This window comes from Pyrgilauda ruficollis, unplaced genomic scaffold (genome assembly GCF_017590135.1).
Source record: "Pyrgilauda ruficollis isolate IOZ18807 unplaced genomic scaffold, ASM1759013v1 scaffold25, whole genome shotgun sequence".
In the NCBI taxonomy this organism is placed as follows: domain Eukaryota; kingdom Metazoa; phylum Chordata; class Aves; order Passeriformes; family Passeridae; genus Pyrgilauda; species Pyrgilauda ruficollis.
The window spans coordinates 14,929,234-14,936,974 of NW_024523822.1; positions in this window are offsets into that span (position 1 = coordinate 14,929,234).

A 7,741-nucleotide genomic window follows, 5' to 3' on the forward strand; every position below is an offset into this window, starting at 1 on the left:
GGCCACGGCCACGGGCAGCGCGGGCCGGGCCCGCCGAGCCGGGCGAGCGGAGGGGCGCGTCGCCCCGCGGCCGCGGGGACTTGCGCTGAGTTGGAGCAGGGATAGCCGCAGGCCACAGGCGCGCCCCCAGCGCGGCCCGCGGGAGGCGGCTGTGCCCGCGGCTGTCACTGGGACCCGCGGCTGCCCTGCGGGGTTGGAAACGGTGGCGGTGGGGATAAAAGGCGCGACCCACGCGCGCCAGTAGCTGCCGCCCTCGAGAGACCCCAGCCCTGCTCGGGGTCTCCCGCAGATTCGGTGTCGCCTCTCAGCCCCGTGCCCCCGTTTGTGTGCGGTGCTGAGGCGGGTGGGCAGACAGTTCCCAGGCTGAGCGATAAACAGTCCCGTTACCGCCCGCGCTTTGATACCGGTCGCAGGTCAGCCTCGAGCTGATCCGAGAAAAACCTCACAACTTTTCCTCCTTGTGTAGAACTTTTTCAATTCGAAATACCCCTATATCCCCCATACTACGAACTGCCAAAAGTCTGCATGTCAATGTAAAAACTGTCTCCAAGGAGAACCAGTACATAAAAGGTTCCTATGAAAGGGTTTTAAAATCCCAAATATAGTAGGCGTTAAAAACTATGTAAACATTTGTTGGGCATTTGGACACAATTTTTCTGCAGTTAGGTGACTTTATATGGTGTGCTTTTCCTCCCATGCAAGTTGTTTTAAGCTGATTTCACATTCAAATAGATGCATTCTGCTTGCTTGCAACTACTAACATTATTCAAGGAAGAAGCTGGAAAAGAGCTAAGTGATTACAGTTGGACAGTTGAAGCTGCTTCCCCCCAAATATTTGAAATTACATAACTTTTTCCTTACAATTTTATTCTCAAATACCAGTGAGGTGTAAAGCATAAAACCTTCAGAGATACATGGTGACGCAAATGAAACCTATTGTAAAACTTATGGCATTCTCAGCCCTCGCTCCAAACTTAAATATTCTTCATACATGTTTAATATAATCCACTGGCAGATTTGTAAAGTAATTGCTTGTGTAAATCACCCAGGAACACATTTCTCCCTCAAGTCCGTTTGTAGGATTGTCTGATAAAGCACTTTATGAATAGAAAAACAGTAATTCACATACAAGAGGTGAACTTGTCATGTTGAAAATGGAAGTTTGCATGATTAGCAGACACAGGAGGATCCCCGACACAGGGGAAGGGGAACTCGCTGATTACGTGTTGTATTCCCTCTACACCTATCCACAGAAAATGAGTTCGGAGCAGCAGAGATGTACATTGAATGGGAAGGAAAGTAATACCAAAATTTAAAGTTTGTTACAAAGTATGCCTCGATACTTTAGTGCCTCATACTTGGTAGCACCTCACTCATATGTGCACAGACACCCTTTCCTGACTTCATAAATTTACTTTTTCACAAGCTGCAAATGCCATGGCTGAACCACAGTCAAAGAAACAAGACCCTTCCACAAACTTTAGTGAATACAGAACTCTGAAAAGCAAGCATTTTTGTCACATCAATTCAAACATGTTTTTCTCAACAGTTTTCATTTTATTATATTTACTGAGCATGTCAGCCCCAAATGACTATTCACTTGGCTTATGTCTTGCATAGGAAGGGTTAAAATAGGCAGGTTACTTGGCTAAGCATCTTACAAGCAGAGCTTGAGTGGAAAATATTTAAACAAGAGTTATTTCCCTATACTTCTCTGCTCTAGTGAGACTTATTAATGTCTTTTTATTTTAAACCAGGAAATGATGCCCCTCGCACCTTAAATCCCAGCCAGTTCATATGTGTGGCTCTAGCTTTCCCAAATTTTATTCACATTATGACAGACAAACTGTGAAGATCGATAACAGAAAAACACAGATTTCAACGTGTGTAAAGTGTGATGACAAGCATACCTTTTTTCACCTGTAGAGCAGTATTATAGAGATGTGTTTTTAAAGGACATAAGTATCTTTGTGCTTGCACTTTTAAAATGAAAGTGCAAAGCCAAATTCATAAACAAAGATGAGAAGGACACGTCTTCGTAGTTTGAAGTAGACAACTCTAATGAAATACTCTATCGCTCAGAAAAAGTTTGTTACCGTATCTTTATTAAAAATGCTTTCATGATACTTTCTGCATTTCAAGTTAAAATAAAGCAGATCAAGAAGATGTCAATATGAATCTGTTTATATTCACCACAAAGAACTGTAGAGAACTTAACAAAGGCAAAAAATATTTTTATAGAGTTTTTTTCAGGCAAATTATTTATTTATGAAATAATTTACAAAGAAAATTTTTACCTCATGGCTAAGATACATTGCATATGCTTATGATTGACACAATATGTTCAGGCTCAAGGGCCCATATAGACTTCCCCCCTCTTTTTTTTTTTTCTTTTTTTTTTTTTTTTTAATTTTATTCCTAGCAGGAATATTTCAAAAAAGCCAACTAATTCATGAAGTTATACAATAATTGTTTGACAGTTGTTTCCAATATAGTAAAATAAGTTATGTATATTGTTTTCATTCAAATATTTGTTGATTTGTTGTTAGAATGCTTTGACATTGACATGCCACAAATTGCATTAGGAGAAATATTGTAGATTTATTTTCATTTATTATCTTCTGCTGTCAAACTTTTCCAAAACCACTTAAAAGAAGTTTTATTTAACTTCATTCAAAACTTGTAGTCTGCATGAAAGTAGGTTGTTTTTGAAATAACAAGTTCAGCTTTCTCTAATAGATAAGAGCTGAGAAAATGAAGGAAAAGCAGCAAAGCGAGAAGATGCAGAAAGTGCTGCTTTCACTGAGAGGCATGAACAAAGTAACTTCTAAATAATCCTCTGGGATTTTTTATAGTTAGGCACATTCTCAATTGAGGGAGAATACAGAGGCCAGTCACAGTTGCTTCTTGAAGGAAAACAGTATAACAGTCATTGTTTATCAAGATGACATAACATGCCATTTTTGCCTTTATTGTTTAATGCAGTTTCTCTTGTAGTTTACTCAGTGTAGATACAAAGAGGGATTAACAGTAAAGCATAAGCATACTTGTTTTACAATTTCAGCCTTTTAGTGCATAACTTACTGAAAGTACTAGGGCCTATAATCACAATGATTTTACCTGATGGAACATGCATTTCAGAAATATAATCCAACTGTTTACCCTAACACGTCATAAATTGCAATTCCTTACAAAAACCTCAGAGATTGACATCTGTTGCTCTTAAATGCCTGCTGCTTTAGCACACATCATCAAGAAAGTATTTCTGTATTATTCTCCCTCTTGTTGGTAGTATATTACTTGAATTCTAAAGACAGTTCTCTTATACTGTCTTCAGTAATGAACATTTTGAGAAGCACTTAGTTATGTGTCTGAGGCACTCCAGTACGAGATTCTTGGGATCATAGACACGGCAACTTGCAGTATTTCTGCAGACCCACTTCTTTTCTTTGCACAACTTTTGTCACATGAGATCGTCAGGAAACTTTTGTTCCCTGTCTAACACCCTGCACAGAGTCAAGTTTCTAAACTTCAAATTGTGTGCCAAAGGCTAAAAACTACCACTGATTTTCAAAGAAATGGGACTGGGGACCCTAACGATGTGGTTGAAACGTCTCTGAAAAGAGATTATGCGTTGTGATAGACAGGGCAGCGCTGAGAACAGCCAATGAAACAGCATGCAACTGAAGAGCTAATACCATGGCATCATCCCAGATTCAACAGATGTTTTCTAGGGGGATTGGATATCTGGTAATGGGAAATGGAACCTTTCTTTTCTATGTCACTGGTTTTAACACAGGCCAGTAGCAATGGAAAGTCAATACTAAGCAATGCTTCTTTGGTAGCTTTCTCCACTGCGGGGTAGAAAAATGTCCTCCTGCCTGCAGCACACCATGGCTGGCTCGTACTTCCCCACACCCCGGTGGCACTGCTGCCAAAAGGGCCTTGCACAGCAGTGCCTAGAAACCCTTTTCCCTGGGAGCAGTCTCTCAGGGAGGGATGAGAAGCACCGGCTGGGCACAGACTGCTCCTGCTAATGGTGTGTCTGCAGATAGTTAAATAACGCTGGCAGCCGCAGAAGATAATTTATCACTTTGCACTATCATAAAATCTACTAGAAAATTAAAAATGCTATAACACCAGACTCCCTAAAATCATTTACATGCAGGAATCCACATAATTGTATAGATTTTGATCTTAAAAATGCTATGTAAAAGGCATCCATCCAAAGCTCTGAAAAGCCTCACATGCACATACACATACGTATGAAGTAATACATAATGAGTGTCTCCCAACAAATATCAATAAAAGAAGTGGCAGCATTTCTTCCCACATCTCAACTGAAAGATCAGCAAATCAAAACAACTTGAGCCCCCTGTCTTGTCATCACCCGCTGCCAGACAGAGCCACTACCTTTCCCTCCCTCAATTCCATATTCATCCTCCCTCCAGCATTTCCAGCATTTCTGGGTAGGTTAATCTGGATTGGTTAAGTGTGCTGAAGTAAAAAAAAAAAAAGCTATAAGTGAGTTGAGTAGTTTTTACATTATGTCCTATATGCAAGTATTTTTGAATTTTACTCCTAAGGTTTGTTGCTATATAATTGCAGTGTTCTGAACAGAGTAATGTCAAAACTCTCTACAGTGTCTCCTAATATAAAGCAGTAGTTCTGTACAATTGAAGTGTTTGGCTCAAAAGGAATTTTCTTTCACTTGATTTCTTGTAAATACTTTTTTCTTTTCCATTTGTGACTTCTAACCATGTTCAAATCTTTATTTTAATGTGACATACTACAAACAAGAGGCTTTTATTGAAAAAAAATATTTATTCATATTGCTACTGATGCAAGGTCTCAGATTTATTTTAGGGAAAGAAAATATCTTGCAAATATGTATATTTCACTTTGTAAAAAGTGCACTTTCCATTCCATTATGAACCTCAAATGCATAGCCACAATATATGGCCCAGGAGATGAAGTAATAGCACTTGGAAATCAGACACACAGTGCATTGGTAAAATTACCAAGATGCTGTCACTATTTTCCAATTACAAATGGAGAGAAAGTCACTCTAGGTAAACATGGCAATGTAACAAGTGGTCTTTAGTGGTCTCTCTCTTTCCTATGAAACGTCTAAGCACACACAAGAACACACAAATAGCTACATTCAACCAGACTAATTTATCTAACTTTCAGAGTGCTCAGTCCTTTGTGTAAGGAAGGGCTTGGCCTTACCCTCTGTATCATCAGCCAGTCCATTTTGCAAATATCTTATGAACCACTGCATGCTAGGGGATTTTTATAGCAAAAAGGAAGAAAGATCAGCATGTTCACAGAATGTCCAAGGCTGGAAGGGACCTCTGGACATCAACAGGTCCTCCTGTTCAAGAAGGGCCAGCTACAGCCAGTTGCCCAGGATCCAACTCCTCCTTTTGGAGATTTCATTATTCTCCCATAGTCTGCGTGACTGCTATAACTTGTTCCTGGTCTGTGACAACTCAAAGGAGCTTTCTGAGTGAGAAGCGCACCCTGACCCGCTTTCTGTCTGACCTCTGCATAAGAATTAATATCCATCCACAACTCTTTTAATGGTTAGTCTTTGGAAACAGGTAACCTAACAAGAATGCCACCTTGATTAACACTAAGGCTTGTTGACACCAAGATTAATATGTACTGCATCCTCTAGTTGTGAAATGGTAGTGCCAGTGCCTTTGTCAAAAAACATGAAACAACAGCAGACATCCTTTAAACTTATTCAGGAGTTTGCTTCATTTTTCTCAGTGGTTATCAGTCTTGAAAGAGTTTTCATGTGAAAAGTCATTCCTTTAGGGAAGAGCACAACCTACACAGGCAGCAGCAGCCTTAGCTCACTTGGTTCAGCTCTCTCACATAGAAACCTCATTTCTGTTCATACTTCTCACTCTTCAGGAGCTGGATCATGTGTCCGTATACAAGGTTTTACTAAGCACAGCATGAATCAGGCAAAAATAATGCTGATGGATCAGCATTCGTTTACACTTGGGATCTTGATGTGGTGAAGTGCAGATCATGACCCAGAAAACATGTGTGTCCTTGTCTGCTTCAATGCCTGGACAAACTGATCCCACAGAGAGCAAAAAAAAGTAGTCTTTACAACTTCATTTTTTTTTTTCTCCTTCCTGACTCCACTGCTTTTAGTTCCTTTCATTGCTCACATAAAACAGACAGTTACCCTATGACATACTAAAATATTTATGTGCTAAAACTTCCTTTTTAACAATGGCCAGAGATACCCTCAATAAGCTGGTGAAAAACTTGGGTAGTTTGTGCAATTTTCCTGCATATATTTTTTTTTTTCCAGTCAGTGTATGCATCAATGTAACAAAAACAAAACCAAAACAAAACAAAACAAAACAACCCTAAGTCAAAACAAAAAAACCATCTCAAACCAAGTAACTCATCTCTGACCAATCCCTTCCCTCTTAGTTCTTTAGCATTGCAAAACACACTGATATTATTGACATTAACATACTATTGACATTAACATACTAATTGAAATAAGGATCATTAGCTATTTTTAAATAAAGGAAATATAGCTATGCACAACATTATGACTAATATATGAAAGAGTCGCTCATACTGTAACTTGTAAATAGAACATTTGTGATTAATAGCTTTATATTTGTGGGAAAAGGCATCCTTTTGAAAGACTGATTCATACGATATGGGCAGAAATTAATCTGCTATATTTAAGAACTAGAGCAGTGAAAACACATACAGAGAATTTGAAAGTTATATCTAAGAAGATATGTGACCTTCATGAATCACAGAAGCCAGAATGGCACATAGGAAGCACCCCTGGAGGTAATCGTACTGGTCTGGGGCCCTGGTTTTTCTTGCCAGGAGATAGAGACAGCCCAACTAGCAATCCAGAGATACAGCGAGTAAGCTGCACACTGTGATGTGAATTCAGATGAGTAAATTTATTGCACTGAAAAATTAATTCTTTTTTGAGGAATACAGGTGATATAATACACAGAGTGAATCCAGACTACCAGTGGGGATGTGCATTCTCAAGAACAGACATAGAGAAGAGAGACTGACACTCTGGGGAGTCTAGAAAAAACACTAATTTGGGAATTTTGCACATCACTGTTTGATTTGACTTTCACATGCTTTTCTGAGGGTGTGAATCAAAAAAAGGGACCCAAATATGAGAATGGAAGTACTGGCTTAAAACAAAATATGAAGTACAGCTTTTATGAAGTACAGATTTGTGTACCTAGGCTGCTAATTATGACAAGCAGCCCAGTGAGGCTGTCAGGCAGAGAAAAGTAAACAAAAGGACTATCAGAGAAAGGAGCACCTCTCCCATAGCAAACTTCATGTATCATTGAGATTCTTGAAGAGAATAAGAACCCGTATAAGGACAAAGTCTTTTTTTTCCTTCCCTTCATAGTGCCATTCTTATAGATATGCAAGTGTTAGAAGAAAAAAAGGCTACTTGGTAAGGCTCATGCATAGCAAATTTGTTTTCCCCCTTCCCCATCAACTGTAATTACAACCATTCAGACAAAGCTGGTTTTCCCAGTAGGACTGGCTGAAAACGCACTTCATTTACATGGCCTAATTGGGCTTTTTTGGCCAAGGTTGTTCTATACACTGACACTAGGACTTGGTACTTAACATTGAAAAGTTCATTCTTGTGGTTTGAAGTTAAGGATTTCATTACTTTGAAGTTAGAAAATCCAGAATGAAGGTGTCT